The following is an 18495-nucleotide window of genomic DNA, read 5'->3' on the forward strand; positions in this document are numbered from 1 at the left end:
TGTGTGTGTGTGTGTGTGTGTGTGTAAACATAAAAAGCGCGAGATATGATATAGGCTCAATTTAAAATGTAACTTAAAGTTCTACTCTATAAAAATGATACCATATCTGAGAATATGTGAAACATATGGAAATACATGAAATGTATGAATAATGTATGAAATGTATATGTGTGCATTATCCACATATTTGCTGGTTTACATTCTTTATATCAAGTTGCATATATTTGCAATAAAACTGCCATGTTACACATTAAATACGCAATAATGATAACGCAAAAGTACAACAAAGTACTATTATATTCTGGTGCAACAATGAATTATAATTGCATGAACACAAAACTTTGTTAATTACCAACAAATTGCTTATCGCAGAAAAAACAAAGTGCAACTAAACGAACTAAATTCCGACTTATCACCAATTCTCCATTTCGTCTATCGCTATATCCAGAATTCTAGAATATTATGTAAATCGGAAAACGGTTGAGTGTTTTAGAGTTCGCTATTACATCACAAAGCAATGGTGCAACGACCGAATGTAGTAGTGTGCAGCAGGTAATGATGCCGTTGCCGCCGTAGCGCGTAGAGCACAGTAGTGAGTAAACCCCCGTACTTCAGATGAATGTCGCACGAGGATTTGCAAGATTCGACGAAGGAGGAAACTGTGTGAAACTGAATTATCTTATTCGGATAGATGAGATGAAGATAAGCAAACGGTTGTTTTGAAATCAGTTCAAGAATAGTAATTGAATACATAAAGAGGCAACTTATTGCAAAAAGGACCATCATAATTCATAGCAAATATTTTAAACATTGAATAGTTACTGAGAAAAAAACGCAATGATCAATGAAAAAATGGAGGAAAATAACAAAATTATAACCGAATTTCAATAAATTTATGTTAAGTAGTTACACGATAAAGCGCATAACTCAACAACGCCTGGACCAATTTGGCCAATTCTTTTTTTAAATGTTCGTTGAAGTCCAAGGATGGTTGTTACGGCGCGAGAAAAAACGAATAATTGCCGGGAAAACCCTAAAAAACAGCCCTTTTCTTTTTCACATACAAACGTTTTCTAACTAAAACGCAGAATTAATTTGAGCGTTAAATTCTTCTTCTGCAATGGTGTATGAAAGGATAATCCTACTAAACGATTGATTATTCCAATTTTGATAAATCTTTCCAATTTTGATAATCTTTCTGAAGTTTGTTATGGGAATTTTTTAGGATTTTTTGAATTATAGAAATATAGTTAGATTGTAGAAATAAATAGAAAAAAATATAAAAAAACCTCTTATTATTCATAGACATTGAAAATATTTGAGGCATTGTTTGGCATTGAGAAGACTGTCATTTGCAATTAAAAATAGTATATTACAAGTTCTGATCAGTTAGAATTAAAAGAGCTGTAATCCAATTAATGCGGGGGGTGGTGACGGAGTGCAAATTGTTCACACTCCTGAACTTGAGATTAAGATTAGCATATTCCCAAATATCATGCAAATTGGAGCACAGTAAAAAAAAATCACAGGGCACACACTTCTTCCTCTCCATGTACTGCAATAATTTTGTTGATCGTAGGTTGAATAGAGCACATATGAACAGGATTTCACAAATTAATTCACTTCAAATATCAACTTAAGTAATAATGTATATTGAATTATTAGTGAGAAAAATGTAATTTAGATATTAAAATTACTAAAAGCCATTTAAAATATGGTACAAAATTATAAAAATTATAGGCAATATTATTGTAGCAATTCTTTCTGAATTTGTCATACCTTTCAAAAGACTTCAATTTCCAATATGTATATTTTATGCTATAAATCACAAAATCAGACAATGATTCTTTGTGTAAAAAATTTGGAAAATCAATGTTTTAGTCGTGAATAAACAAAAATCATTTATTTATACATCCACATTTACAGGTATGACTAAAAATATTGGATAGGCCTTGGCATTAAAATAAATTGAGCTATTGGAAATAAATTTGTTCCATAAATTGCAGTGTATAATTTTTAATATACAATTTATATTGAACATATTTTAATATTTGTTAAATGGATAATTAAAGTGTTAACTGTGGGAATTGAGAATCATCATTTTATTTGAAGCAGTTCTACATTCAACATCACTCATATATTGGTGTAAATAGTAATTCAAAAAACAATAATTATTATTTTTACCTGAACGGTAAATATTATTATAGGATATTAAAAAAAGTAGATGTAGGTACAGGACAACGTCTGTCGGGTCATCTAGTAGGATAATAAAAGCTCCAAGATAATCAAGTTTCAAAATATATAATAAAGAATAATAAACTAGTGGTTCATAGCATCGAAAATTCGTATCCGCACATACATACATGCACACTAAAATCAAATTTTCCTGAAGTATGCCAAAATCTTCAGCAACTTTAAAATGTAAAGATGTGTAAATTTTCATTTTCGATTTTCTGCGATCCCTATAACTTACCCTACTGTAAGTAATTTAAGATATAATAATTAATATTGCAGAACTACTCAAGCGTAGTTATCCACCACTATAAGCATATAGCAGCAGCCAGCGCGGATTAATTATCATATCTATTGTGCTCGCATACAACTAATACGTTTAAAGATAAAAGAGTTAATTAACGTCGAATGGAATAGATGAAATGTGTGCTGCACGATGCGTAGAACATGTGACATGACATATATTGTCAGATTATTAGCCCGCCTCCAGCGTCATCGCTCGAAATACAGGTGTACATATCGAACACATACAACAAACAGTACGGGCACGCAATCGACATTGGCTTTTCCTTCGTTTCACCCGTGAATGAGTCATTTATTATGTTTACAGGGCAAACAAGCCGGCCTCGGGCGACCCGCTGTGCGACAAACGACAAACTCTTCGCTCAGGTAATTCTTATTGGCGAAGATATAAGGATCATCAATAGAACGTGATGAAAAATATGTCTATTTTCAGGCGAGCAATCTCGAATCCGGCGCTCCGGATCCTGAGGAAACGGAGCGGTGGTATGGACTTATATTACCGCATGATTTTTATTTACTATAAAAGCTCGAAATTATAGCCGCCATAAAGGTTGTTCTAAACGTAAATGCCTTCTAGCAAAGCACGAGAACATCAAAAATTTATGTGCACATAAATATATTGAATATTTATTCACATAATACGTAAATTATATGCGAAACAGTGAAAATGATAACCGGCAACAATTTGAATTTCAAAAAAGCTTGGGATTAATTTGAGGCTGACTTCTAATAAAAATATTTATACAAACAATTCGCAAAACTATCTGTGGGAGTTTGTAATGATTATTATAATATATAATTGAAACTCCCAACATAAAAAATATATCAATATTGACTATAAACATATTTTCGATATCAAAAATTCACATTATTGTCCATTGTTTTTTTTAACAAATCAAAGACCAGCCTGCTTGATATCCCCATTTATTTATAAAAATTGTATTCCAGAAAGATAATAAAGAAAATAGATTAGACTATTATTACTTCCTAAGACTTTGTTTAAAAAATAACAAGTAGTTAATAAAATCAACATAAAAAGTACCATAAAGCTCGATATGACGCACCGCGATAATCTGATGTACGATAACGTGAAGTCATGGCCAAGGCCGAATCATTTGTTTCACGCTTGATAGATAAAACAGGTAAATGTGTAATTGTTATGAATATTTTTATGCAAAATCACGTTGAAGAGATTTAAATAGGAAATATATTGTACTAAATTTAAAATAGTTCATAATGTACAATTTAGATTACAAACAAATAATCAAATATAATTAACGAAACATTCTCAAAAGCTGTGGCTTTATTATTATTACTCATCACTTTCACCTTGCACAAATAAGATAACAATAAAAAAAGATCAACGCAGTCTCACCCGAAATTTCTGCGCGGTTTTATTAAAAAGCGCATTTGTTCAAATAATCAAGTGGTAGTATCTTGAAATCGCAACAGCAGCCGAAAGCAAACTGTTTCTGTACATAAAGATATTCTGAAATGATGATGCGCATATTTGTTTTGAATAAAACAGAGACAAATGCATTTGGTAAAGTAAAAATAACCGCATGCGAGAATTTTCAAGTGAATGAATGCAAGAACGAACGCGACGTAAATACTATGAACTGAATATGGTACACTTGTGAAAATATTTGTCTGAAAACAAGTACCATAGCAAACATAACTAATGAAATGAATTATAACGTAAAAAATATTGTTTTTATAAACTAATTGAACACAAGATTATATATTATTTGAAATGATTAAAATCAATTAATTGGCGTACACATATTTACTCAAAGCCATTGTGTCATTTTTAAAATTGAAAATTAATGAGAAATATTAGTTTTTTTTCGTTTTTTATGTTACCTTGCTCGAATGCCAGTAAATTATGAAACCTACCCGGTGAAAAATGTCAAAATTTAAGCTTAACAACATTTCTCTATTTTATAATTTACATGGTAACCCAGAACAATGATTTAACATGAAGTAATTGGCGTCGTGTATCGCGGTGTTTCCATGTTTAAATAATTCACGTGTTCGTGAGCGCCACCAAACACGCAGATGCCTCGAAAATTATTTAGAAGTTTGCACAGATTGCAAATTCGAATATTACTATGTTATATAGCGGGAGACCGCAATATATAACTGCATTGCATTCGAGATGAATACGCCAATATTTGCGAAAATATTTCCATAATAGAGATGCGCACCAATATGGAACAATAAAGCTTATGACGATTCAGTAAACCGTCACCAAGAAGGAATTCAAAGTTTAATGATGAAAAAGACCTATAATTAATAAACTTGCTTGAACTTCCTGTAATTTAATCACATTAATGGAATAACAATACAATTGTTAATAATAGAAATAGATAAGTTTTTGCAAAGAAGAGTCGATTTGCACAACGATATACGTTTTAACATACCAGGTAATACCATCTAGAAATAACTTCACAGAAAAACTTGTTTATTCAAAAAATTTTAGAATACAAAATGGAGTTCTCTCCAAAGAAATGAAATCCTGCAGTGGGCGAATGATAACAGAAAATATACTACTTGAGCTCGTAACAAACGAGAAATAATGTCTTCGCGCAGTTGTATGTCCACGAAATAGGAATCCTAAAGATACTAACACTAGCAAAATGAAATATGATCTGCACAAAGTATATTTCGTTTCACGCCAGAAGCATTATTTTAAATTCAGCGTAGTACTATTTGTTTTCGATCGGAAAAATTCAATTATTGCACAATTATAACGGTTCTAGAGCCCTTTAATATAAAATAAACAGTTTGATAAAAACCTTGGCAGTACATACCAAATATAATAGTAATGCAACTATAATATTTCGTAAAATTAAGGGGTATTCTAATCTAGAGAAATGACTTTATGTAATTTTTGAAAGTCCATAAAATGGTGAATAATAGTTTTAGTATTTTTCACAAGTAATTAATGTTTTGAGAATATAAAAGAAGATAAATTTTAACAACAGTCGTAATGTAGGCGATTTATAATAATGAAGGTAATGAAGATGGTGGTCTAGAAAATTGGCACCTGATCATACTCATCTTTTTAGCCCTATAAACAAGCTAGAGAAAAAATATAAAAAATAATATTAATCTAGAACAGTCTTTCTCAAAGTGGGCAATATCGCCCACTATATTCAGAAGGGCGATAAGAGACCCCTAACTAATTTTTTTTACATGTATACACTGTTTTAAGTAGCGTTTTATTTGCTCTCACTGGTAAATTTTCTAATTTAGAATGTAAGGTCATCAACTATATTGCACACTATAACTAAATTATTAAAATTAAAAAAAGGTTTTTTAGAGTTTATATGGATATAAAAATTTGGTAGGGGGGGCGCTACAAAAACTTTGATCTTCAAAGGAGGCGTCAGAAGAAATAAGTTTGAGAACCGCTGATCTAGAATATGAACATGATATGATATGAACAACGGATAAGTCAGAAAAATATTTTTGCACAAAATAGCGACTGTCAAAAAAAATTTTTTAACTTTTTTGATATTCTTGAATATTTTGTAAATAGTAAATATCGGAGATGTAGTTCACACTAAAGAGAAGTCTATAAAGAAAACTCTATGAAAATTTCAAGTAAATTGGCCCCGTAGAAGTTGAGAAATCGCGAGTATTATATCGAAAAAAAAACAGGTTCGAGAAAAAGGTGTTTAGAGTTTTGCAAAGGAGAATTATCCGTGGTCAAACAGCTATATCTAGGAAAATAGCCTAAATTTTAAAAAATACTCTTATACACATAATCTTGTAAAGTTAAACTGTGGAAATATCAAAAGGAATGAAATCGATCTTTTTTATTTTAGACCAGAATACCAACTCAAACTAATTACATGTAAATAAAATTGTCAAATTGCACTCTCCTGATAAAAAATGGAAATAACTTAATCATTATTTATAAGAAATTATGTATTAATAAGTAAATAGTTAAAATTATATAATTATCAATTAAATATTGTAATTTTATATCGAATGGAAAAACAACTACTGAGTTGTTTTTTCCAACATGCCCTTGTAGTATACAATGTCCCTTTTCGACCGACTATTGTAAATTCATCAAATTTATTGAATGTCCTTTACTGGACAGTAGTAAATAAAAGAGATAATAATAATAAAAAATTGCAGATCAGTAAAATCTTGCTTAGTTTAACAATGTTCAACTATTATAAAAAGTCTTTTTTTTTAACTATAGAAGACAGCAGAACAATAGATGTATAACTAATATAATGTAATTCAACATATTAAGAAATAGTTAAAATAAGTAAATAGTTAAAATTATATATTATCAATTAAATATTGTGAATTTTATATCGAATGGAAAAACCAACTACTGAGTTGTTTTTTCCAACATGCCCTTGTAGTATACAATTTCCCTTTTCGGTCGGCCGACTATTGTAATTCATCAAATTTATTGAATGTCCTTTACTGGACAGTTGTAAATAAAAGAGATAATAATAAAAAATTGCAGATCAGTAAAATCTTGCTTACTTTAACAATGTTCAACTATTATAAAAACTCATTTTTTTAACTATAGAAGACAGCAGAACAATAGATGTATAACTAATATAATGTAATTCAGCATATTAAGAAATACTTTAAATTTTAATAATATAATAAAATTATATAAATGATGCTCTATAGATGCAACGACAGACCGAACATAGAGCTCCATTGATATTGATATTCCGATTTCCGTCTATACCAAAAGCAATCAATCAAATGTGCACAAATCCAAAGCATATTAAAAGCAAATGTTAATACTACATGTTGCTCAATTCAAACTCATCGCACGCGAATAGTGTTATTAAGCCTTGGAATCGCACTCTCTATTGCGTATTCAAACGCACCGTCGGCCGTTTCGCAGACTTGACAGTGTAGAGGGGATATTTCTAGTCTAGACGAGGCAAAATCTTGTGAATACGCACCACACAGCGCGAGGAAGTCGTAACAAGATTGTGAGTCATTCGAATTATGTCATTGTATTACTGAAACGTGGCTACTCAAACGCCAGTTACGAACGAGTTAGCGAGAGAGAGGAGCGCGAATAAGGGTGGAAAAGACGTATGAGTTGGAATAACCAAGTGCTAGTGAGTAGTATGGTGAATTTCGATGACGGTGTCCCTACATTATACACTGTTAGCTGTTGCTAATTTACATAACACGCAAATCTACAGCAACGTTGAAATGTTGAGTTAAACTAGTTGTACATAACTTAGGATTGTACGAGCCTTAAGGCACATTGCTGGAACTGAAACATCCCTCACCGTAATTTAAAATTTTTAAAAGCTCCACACGGTGGAAAATTTTTAAAAGCTCGGGAGTATACGATTGGAAAGGGTTAATTTTTTTTGAAGATCTTGATAATTAAATTTTTGAGAATATTGATTTTTTTTAAGCGCCTTTTTGAATATATTTTTTTTTTTGAAAATTGAAAATTTGAAATCCATTCAAGTCTTTAAAACATACTGTCGAGAATGTCGAGGACATTTTTTGAACTATATAAGGGGGTCTTCCTATGTGATGGGTTGAAAAAATCGATTTTTTTTCATAAATTGCTCCCTTAACATGTCTAGAATACGGTAGTAAAGCGATTTTAGAAAATTCGAAGTCGTTTTAAAGATACAGCAGGTAAAAGAAAGAGCGGTTCGGAGCGCTGAGTTGGCAGTTAGAAACTTAAACGCGTTTTCTCAAAACTGTGTTTTCAAACTTTCCTCCATTGTATCTCAGAAACGGCTGGACCGAATTACTTGAAATTTACAGGGCACACTCAATATATTTAAACGCATGGAATGAACTATTATCAATCAAAAATTTCAAAACTTCGATTTTTTTATAGCAAAAACAAAAAACAAAAACGCCTAGTTTGCAACTTTTTTCAAATGTCTATCAAAAATCCAATTTTTTTTATATTCATTTGATCATAGGTCATTCCGTGCTTTTAAGCCTACAAATTAAAACGACGTTTATTTTTTTTTCAGATAAGCTGATCAGCCGGAATCGTGGAGGAAGTGGGAGCTCTTTTTTTCGAGGCGGGGGTGTTCAGAGCGCTGTAACTCTAGTTTGACTGAATATTTTTAGCTGAAATTTTATATTTATACTGTCCAAATATGTGTTAATAAATGATAAAAAACTTGAAGCTCTAAATATTTACTGGTCGTAGAAAAAAAATCCTAAAATATCCCTAAAAAACAGGCCGTCACATAGGAAGACCCCCATAAGTGAATTTTACACGTTATAAATCATGGTACGGAATCCATAGAAATGTTAACAAAATTAAAATCTCTATAAAATGAACCTGATAATTTGATGTGCATATGTCTAATGATCATTTTTGACCTCGGAAATTGCTAACTAACTTTCCCAAAATTATAATCAGTTTTTCACTCAGTCAATACATGTAAAATGTTTTATGAATCATTCAAATCGGACGCTCCATTCTCTCAGAAACTGAATTTCCATTTTTTTCACTTTTCGCCCTGTAGTCGCTTTCGAAACGACTAGACCTGCTTTTGCCAAATCAATAGGAATCCAATGTTATTCGAATCATTCAAATCGGTTGATCCGTTATTTCATACGCACATACATCTATTTTTTAGTAATATATACCAAAATTTTCAGAAACCTAGAGACGCAAATCAGATTAAATATCAAGCATGGCCAATTTAAAAAAAATGTTATCAAGTTACTGCTTGTAACATTTGAATTAAAATGACGAAACGATTCCAGAAAATAATAATACGAAAACTTCTATCACGAAACAATCTAAAGTATGATGAAAACAATATTGTTTGCAGAAACGTTTTTTATTACGAAGAGCACTACTATTGATACCCACACCTCGTTGTTTTTATTTTTATACATTTGCTCTTTATGGAAACAGATGCGATAGAAGTCTATATCACAACACCTCGCCTTCGGGCGACGCGATGGCACGATTATTATTACATACTCTGCCAGAATATCTGAAACTCATTCAAAGCTCATCAGCGAGGGAATAGTGAAAGATTTCAAGCGGCCCCCGAAGCCGCATAAGCAATGAGTTTCCGTTTTGAGAGCGCAAAAACTGAAGCAAAACTTAAGTTTCTTAGACAACTTCTGAATTTAAATTTTCAATAAAACTATCGTCATGAAGTGTACGCAGACTTGATTGGAGTGAACAATTCGCGGGCGCATAACAAGCCAATTAATATATAATTTGAATGACGTAACTACTAACTTCTCAAGAGTATACATCGTTCAGCAAGTCATTCTCGGCTTTCACATATACAAGGATACAAATTGAAATGAGAATAATAAAATAATACATGGGCGCTTGAATAGAATTACAATTTGAAATTATTATAGTAGGCGCTTCAGATGTTTAAATAGTTACCGACTGTTCTCATAAAAACATATTTTAAGCAACTATTTAAAATATGGGCTTGATGGCGCTTTAATATAATATACTCATTAATAATTATGTCTACGATTACGTACTATATGACAAAAGACGTAGGAACAATAAATAACAAAACGTTTCCTAGAAACAATACCAATTAAAAGTTCTAGCCATAAATCAGTTCCCAACGTCATCATCTGCGAGCAAATTCATCTCGGTAGCATATCGTACGTACACGCCGGTCATCATTCGTGCACATAGGTAGTTATTATATATTGTATACTGCGAAATAATTAACTGGACGTTAGCGCGTTACGCAATATTGTGCAAATCAACAATCAAGCCAAAGCTCGATTCTGCTGCTCAAACCATGCACGGGTTCCTCTCTACGCATTTACATTGACTGCGGTTTTGCAGCTTCTTGGCGAAACAGGGATGATATTTTGTAAATGACTGAGGGGGTAAAGGGAATGATTACAATTTTTGTTTATTTATATGTCAGCAAACTTAACGAGAACTCAAATTGAGTTTACTGATATCGATTCACATAAAATATAATTCAATTCAAATCAAATGCAAATGCACTTCCAAAACCCACCCAAATATCCACCAAGAAACCTGCTAGAACAAATACATTCCAAGACATTTGAAAAAATATCATAATGACTTGGTTTAGCTCTAATTATAAGACATCATACGTACTATAATTATGTCATACTTAATTGACTTTATATCCTATGTAGATAAAAGATCAAATAAATATAATTAAAAAAAATTATATGTACAAACATCTATTTTCCTTTTCTCTATTCCTCTAATCCATATCTTAATACTGTGAAGAACTACATCAATACGTCCTTAGTTTTTATTGTACTCTATATCAAGTACAATTGATTTTATATCTCATGTAAATAGATGATCAAATAAATATAATTTATTAAATAATCGGCCTAAGAAGATATTCTGTTCTAGAGACATGAATTTTTTGCGATTTTGGAAAGACCGTAAAAATGGTCAAAAAATATTATTACTAAATATTTTTTTACAAGTCATTAATTAATGTTTTAAGAATCTAGAAAAAAAATAGTCAAATAGTTTGAATTCTAGAATTCTTTTATTTTACAAGTGTGTTTGATATTCTTGAATTCTTTGAAAAAAGTTAAAATCGGAATTTGAGTATAAAGTTGAGGTGAAAAAATTCTAAAAATTTTAAGTAAATCGGTCTAGTAAAAATTGAGAAATCGTGGGTATCAATTGAACAAGACAGTTTCGAAGAAAACGCGTTTGAAGTTTCGCAGAGGAAGGAAACAGGTCCGAAAAAAATAGAATTTTGAAATTTTCTCTTGTACATTTTTTCTTCGAATAGTTGAACTTTCAAAACATGAAAAAAAACAAATCAATTCTAGACCTTTATAAATACATAACAAATAGATAATTCAACTTCTTTTAAAAGTGAAGAATTTAAATTTGGACACGTATCATTATTCCAACTTTTAATGAATTTTAATAACTAAACACAGATCTATAATCTAGAATCGTTAATACTATGAACTCTATCATACTAAGTTTGAACAAAATTTACAAAAATAATCAATTACTATATCAAAATCAATTATGAAAAACGGTCCAGTATATCTTTATCAAAATCTAATCAACATGATCAGTATGATTTCTCAAGCAGTTTTTGAATTTTAGAAATTCAGAATTTTTAAGGAAAACGTAGATAAAAAATGTTGTACTTTTCATTCTAAAAATACCGTTCGGCTGCTCATATCGCAAAACTAATCACAAAAGTAAACTAATAAATGAACAACTTTAAAATTTTCGAAATCGGTGTAGCAGTTTCAAGAAGGGTAATATTTTGGCTCACAAACTCAAAAAGACTCATATACACATAAGATTTTTCCAATTTTGGAGTCGAACGATTCAGAGTTACTAAAACGTCGAGAAAGCAATATTAGTAAATCGTATTAAGTAAAAACATAAACTTCTCTTTAGGAAAATAAAAAAAATAGCAAGTAGAACAATATAGTGAGTTGCGGTGTAAAAGAATGTATGTAGTATACAATGTCCTTTTTATTGGAAAGGATACGAAAATAGTAACTACAGAAATTTAAATATTTCATATTTATATATAGGGACGTCCATTAATCACGTATGGTTTCTAAGGGGAGGGTGGGTTTGACAAAAAATTACAAAAAAAATACCATCTGGGATATAGTAACATATCACGTGTATTTACTTTATACCAGATTTTTTTTTAAATCCGAACATTTAAAAAAAAACTCAATATATTTACAATTTTTTTCTTAACTAAAAATACACGTGATGTGATGGGGAAGGGAATAATTTTGAATATCACCACGTATCAACAAGGGTGAGAGGAGTCCAAAAATCCTTAAAAAATCGATCACGTGTAGATATCATGGATACCCCCTGTGTAAAAAAGTTCAATAAAAATGTGATAAAAACTAATTGGACTAATTATATATATTATTAATGCAAATATGTATCATGGTTCAAAGTCTTTTCCTTACTGGACCCTGTGGCAAAAGCTCTATGCAGTCGGCGTATGTGATGCAACGCAACAATGGCATGCCAATGCCCGTCACTAACGACGGGATGACGACTACACAAACGGCAATGACCGCAGAAAAACACACTTGCCACAGTAATATTAATGATAGTATGCAGCAGAAAATTCATTTACTTCTAATGAAACGGTCTTACATCTTAAACGATCATAAACGACGACAGAAATATTATATTTAGTTGTAATTAGACATTGATGAAATAAAGTAATAAAATGAAGTTGAATTACGCGTAATATACAAATAGCACAATATAGATAGTAACTTATACATATTTATCGGTTATGGTTTAATGTGGATCTAATTACATTGAACACGTTGAAAGAAGGTTATTAATATGAAGTCTTCTTCATGTATTTTGAATGTTTCATTTATACTTGGTTTAAATTGGTTGAATGTGTTAGTGGTCAATAAAATTGTATAATTAGTATGTGTTAGTGTATATATACACATGTACAACTTAGGCACATACACTTTCTCAACAATAAATCGCTCGGAAAAAAACTAATTGATCAATTACAGATTATAGATATTAGTAAATTGAGATGCGAAGGCCACTTTTAATTTTATGTGTTCAAGGTTACCTTAATTTGTAAAATAGAGAATCAACACAACGCGGTTCTAAATTAATCTAGTCAAGATTATTTTTTTTGTAATGAACATTTGTAATTGATTTCTGTCGAGAGTGATTTGTTAATTGAAATCACACTTATTAATATACGTATGTCTCTGAAAGAAATTATTTTAGAATAATATTCACAATAACCAAGCCGTTAACAGAATTAGCTAAAAATAATTTTGTAATGAATATCAATTATCATCATTTATATATACAAGGAATCCCAGAACTCAACATCTAGCCGAAACAGGGTGATAGTATTCACCATAACTATCACGAAAAAAATGAGAATATAATTTATCTCACGTAGTTTGAAAATTATGAGCTTTTAAGTTCAACCTAGAGCTTTGCTAGAAATGTGACAATTTTTTGGTTATTGTCGAAAATTTGTATTAATTTTGTTTACATAAACTTTGGATCCGTAATCGTAAATAACATTTTTAAGACCACAGTCATAAATAATGACTATTGCCCTAATAATTTAGACATTTTGTTGAACTATAAATTAATTTTTTTTAAAATTGGTCGACTTTGAGAGGAACTCTTTTTTTAAAAAAAAAACACTATAGTGAATATTGAGACCACAGTCAAAAACAATGACACTATTGCTCCTAAAAATTAAGACTTTGAGAAAGTTTTATAAATTTAATATGGTCAAAATTGGTCAACTTTGAGAGGAGGATCTCATTTAAAAAAAAATCACTATAGTAAAAATAATTTTTAAGACCACTTTCAGAAACTATGACACTATTGCTCCGATAATTAAGACTTTATTGAACTATGGATTGAATATCTTCAAAATTGGTCAACTTTTAAAGAATTTTGTTTAAAAAAAAAAATTCAATAAAGTATGGTGGAAAGTTTCAAAAAAAAAGTTGGCGAAATTAATTAGAATTCTAAAATGGTAAAATTATAGAGAAACATGATAAAAAAACGAGCAAAAAGTTAAAAAAACTTTAAAAACTATGTGAGATTTTGTAAAAATATTTGCATGATAGTTATGATCAATTCTATCACCCCATTTCGGTTTGACGTTGAGTTCTGGGACACCCTGTATATATAAATATACATATACATATACACACATATATAAATATATATATATTTATATATATGAGTGTGTATATGAATATATATAAATATTATATTATATTTTTTCCACGTCTCCATTAAAATGTTTTAACGTGCGTGTATAATATTCCAAAATTCAAATTTTTTCTTACGAGGATTATGAGTAATAAAACACGAGTTTAATTTGTTACACTTTCAAAGGTAACGAAACGCATTCGACGCTAAAAAGAACCTGCGTGAACTTGAATGTCGTAAATATAAATTAAATTTTAAATTGAATTCTTTCGTTTATGCTCTGTCATGATAACATATTACTCGAAACGTCGGAACCACCCCTTAATATATTTTTATTGGGCTTATGAGGAATAGATACATTTATCAATTACATTACATGTAATGTAATTGATAAATTTATTGTATCAGAAACAGTAAGATATCATACAAAAATTAGATTGATGTGCGAAAGATCCAAATTTATTAAATTAAAATAATTAAGTACCAAAATATTTTTTTCAGAAGCATCTATATTATGTTTGCATGTACTTAAATATATCTAAACTTAATATTTTACATATATTCAAAGAACAGCAATCTCAAGATCCTTAAATTGCCCCTACTAAAATGATTTGAGCAAAATCTGTAACCGTCGGTTTTATCGAAAACTGCGCAGAATGGTTATAAGAATTACGTTTTATATTGTTATGCTATATTTAGATTATAAGAGGGTTTTATATTGTGTTTAGTAAATATCGACATAGAGGCTCGTGTCTCCCTACATTCAATCTTCAATCTGAAGCGACGCGATGTTGCCAGCCAAGCCAAGATACGAGGTCGCACATACACAGGTTAACATCGGAGAGGGGATATATTTTTACCTTATATAAAGAACAAATGAACAAAACAATTATTTTAATGCAGTTCTAAGAAACGAGAACAAAATATTTGTTTTCTGATCCTGTTATTATTGAAGTATTAATTTTTATAGAAATATTTTACAAGTACCAATAAGAACATGGGCTTAAGAAAAAGCAGAAACTCGCTCTTTGGAAAATAAATACTGATGAAATGAAGCTCACAATGTTAAATGTTAATATAAAAATCTGATTTTAATATTTATTTGAAGATATAATGATAACTAGTGGTGCATGTATCGTGCCATAAGGCAAATTGCTGAAACCGAAAACAATTTTTTTGCAAAACTTTGAACAAATTAGATTCTTGAGAAATTTTGAAATTTTTGAAATTTTTGAAAAAATTTGACTTTTTGAAAAATTTGATTTTTTTTTTAAATTTTTTTAAGCAATCGCGCTGCATAGCTGATTTGGAGTCGAAATATCAAAGCGCGTAAGCGCCGCGTAGTCGTCTAACGTGTAAACATGAGCACGGGACCCATATGAATGTACACAAAATTTGTACCTATTGTTATAATCTTCATAAAATATCTGATAATACGATGTACAGATGTCTAATGATCAATTTTGACCTCCAAATGACTTTGTTTTTAACTTTTTTTATTGGATCTTCGGAGATGCTAGACCTGCCTTCACAAAATTTGACCAGTTGTTCATTTCTTCAATACAAGTAAAATGTTTTTTGAATTATTTAAATCGGACGCTACGTTATCTCAACAATTGAAATACCATTTTTGACACTTTTTTAGACCTGCCTTTGCCAAAAACTAATCAGCACGTCTCCTTATCAGTAGGAATCAAATGTTTTGTTTCAAATTTGCATCAAATGTTTCAAATTGGTTGTGTTCGCGAAATCGTCATCGAAAATTTGTATCCGCACACACACACATACACATACATCCATTTTCTCTAAAGTATGCCAAACTGAAACTTAAAGATATATTTTCGATTTTTTTGCAATTACTGTAACTTACCCTACGGGGTAAAAAAATATGACAAATATTTTTAATCAAACATAATGCTATCAAATAACGTCATCAGTATATATTTGTACTACATTACATCTTACATTATTTTACAGAACATGATACCAGAACATCTACCATTCAATTCTCTAAGAAAATGGTACAACATTAAAGAAAATACAGAAAGCAGAAACAACAAAGAAAAATATCAGAATACACTGAAATATATCAAAACATCCACATTCTTTCTGTAAATATAAGAAAATAAAAATATCTGTCATACGAGAAAAGTCCTTATGTACAGACGACTACGGTAATTCTAGAAGTTTGCCGACAAGGATTTGTCAAATGCCATCAATCATGACTCTACTATATATCTCATCCAATGCTCTACTATCCATATATCACTAAACCATCGGAATTCGACTATATATGAAGATATAGTAACTTAATAATGAAAATCAATTAATTATGGCTTGGTAAATTCTACGATAATCCGCCTAAGCCTCGGAGTTCTACACACATTTCGTTAGATGTATAAAAACATATTCTAATTTACGAATAGTAGCCTGGATGAATAATTAAGATAAATTAATTAAATTATAATAGAAATATTTTTCATATAGAGAATAGTCCTTAACAAATAATTTGCAACCCTAATCGTGGCTATCATGACTATGAAAGAAAAGATCCTAAAAGCTAAACATACAAGTAGAATTATAATTAGAAGATTTATAATTATTAATACTTAATGAGTTATTCAAAGCAATGCTAATAAAGAAACTACAGTGCCATATTTACAGTTAAGCAAAGTAAAAATAATAAAGTAGAATGAATCTCAGGAGTAATCGAAATCTTTAGAATATTGAATGCAAGAGCTCTAAGGCAACAAGTTTCAAAGTCCCATTAAAAAAAATGACAAAATAATAGTCATTGGAAATTTTAGAAATATCAGAGAAAATACTCATTTACTAATAAATAAATTCCATACCTGATCATTACCACAAAAACATATCTTACTACAAATACAAGTAAAAAAAGCTAATTAAAAGATTTATAGTTATTAATATTTAATGAGCTACGACTGTAAATTTACAGTTAAGCAAAGTACGTTATTAAAACTAAAAGTAAAATCAATCTTATTTCTTAAGTTTTTTTGAAATCCTTAGAACGTAAGAGTAAGAGATAAGGCAACAGTTATTAAAAATATGAGAGAAAACATTAATTTACAAATATCAATCAAAACTTTACAAATAAATTCATTACTTTCAAAATAATTACTCCAAGCAATAAACAAAATCTTTATTGAACTTTCAGAAAGCAGACGTCAAGTTGCTGTTAGATAAAATTAAATTTAGGAGCCGATTCTGGCTTAAAATATACCAATGTTATGGCAAGGCTATGTTATGTACCAGTTTTCATACAAAATGGTACTAAATACTGTCAAAATGCCAAGTGGTTGCTGTAAAGTCAGGTACTTTAGATAGAAAACCTAACCTAGAAACAAATGTAAAAAAACGATGTTATTATAACTTCATCTTTGTGGCATAATAACATATGAGTGAAGTTGCATTTTATGTGTAAAACACCTAATTGGACAGCAAATACATGGTATTTAGTACCATTTTATATGAAAACTGCTACGTTTCATAGCCTTGCCACAACATTGGTATATTTTACGGCATAATCAAACCTTAAATTTAAATAAAATTAGAAATTACCACAGAAAGTGAAGATTACCTGCTGATTATAATTGCAATACAGATAATTGTGCAAAAAGTAGTTGCTCAATATTTTCCACACAAATTGCGTAGACTTTCCATCTACGACATATCGAGCGTAGGGAATTTGTGAGTAATATGCCCAAGTACGATTTGTGTTAGGTATGTAATATTGCGTTGTGAAATAGATTGTTGGCATGGAAACGTGCTGTTATAATAAGTCGTACAATCATTTGAGTCTCGTGCCTTGCTTATCATATAATACGGATAAAAACACGACATCAGCATTCGTCGACCCCTGGTGGCAGGAGCTTTGGAAATGGAAACAATGTGATTTCGGTAAATAACGCGACGATATAAAGGATATAAGCTCTGCGAATATTTATGAATATTATGAAAATCTGTTGAACATAGGAGAAACACGATATTGGTTATTATAGAGAAAGCGTAGTATACGCAGACTGCTTATGCTGGGATTTTTATAATATTTTCACCTACATGGTAACAAAATCGCGCCTGAACAATATTCAATCGAGCCCATTATAAAATTTGTAACAAATTTTGTCAAGAACAGTGATTTCCAAAGTGGTCCGTATCAGGGGAATGAGACAACTCTCAGAGGGTTCAACACATCAGAAAAAATTTCGAGGTCCACGAAATGAAATGGTGGTGCTCGG

The 18495-nt window shown here is 30.3% G+C and overlaps 1 protein-coding gene across 1 annotated transcript in view; it reads right to left on the reverse strand.

Annotated features, from left to right (window-relative positions):
• The window catches only part of LOC113370227 (maternal protein pumilio-like), a 224372-nt gene that overhangs the window by 114329 nt on the left and 91548 nt on the right, over positions 1-18495 (reverse strand). The gene's annotated exons all lie outside the window — the stretch shown is intronic.

The sequence above is a fragment of the Ctenocephalides felis genome, unplaced genomic scaffold (genome assembly GCF_003426905.1).
Source record: "Ctenocephalides felis isolate EL2017-DRISC unplaced genomic scaffold, ASM342690v1 CF-g0.4_SCAFFOLD_01492, whole genome shotgun sequence".
Taxonomy (NCBI): domain Eukaryota; kingdom Metazoa; phylum Arthropoda; class Insecta; order Siphonaptera; family Pulicidae; genus Ctenocephalides; species Ctenocephalides felis.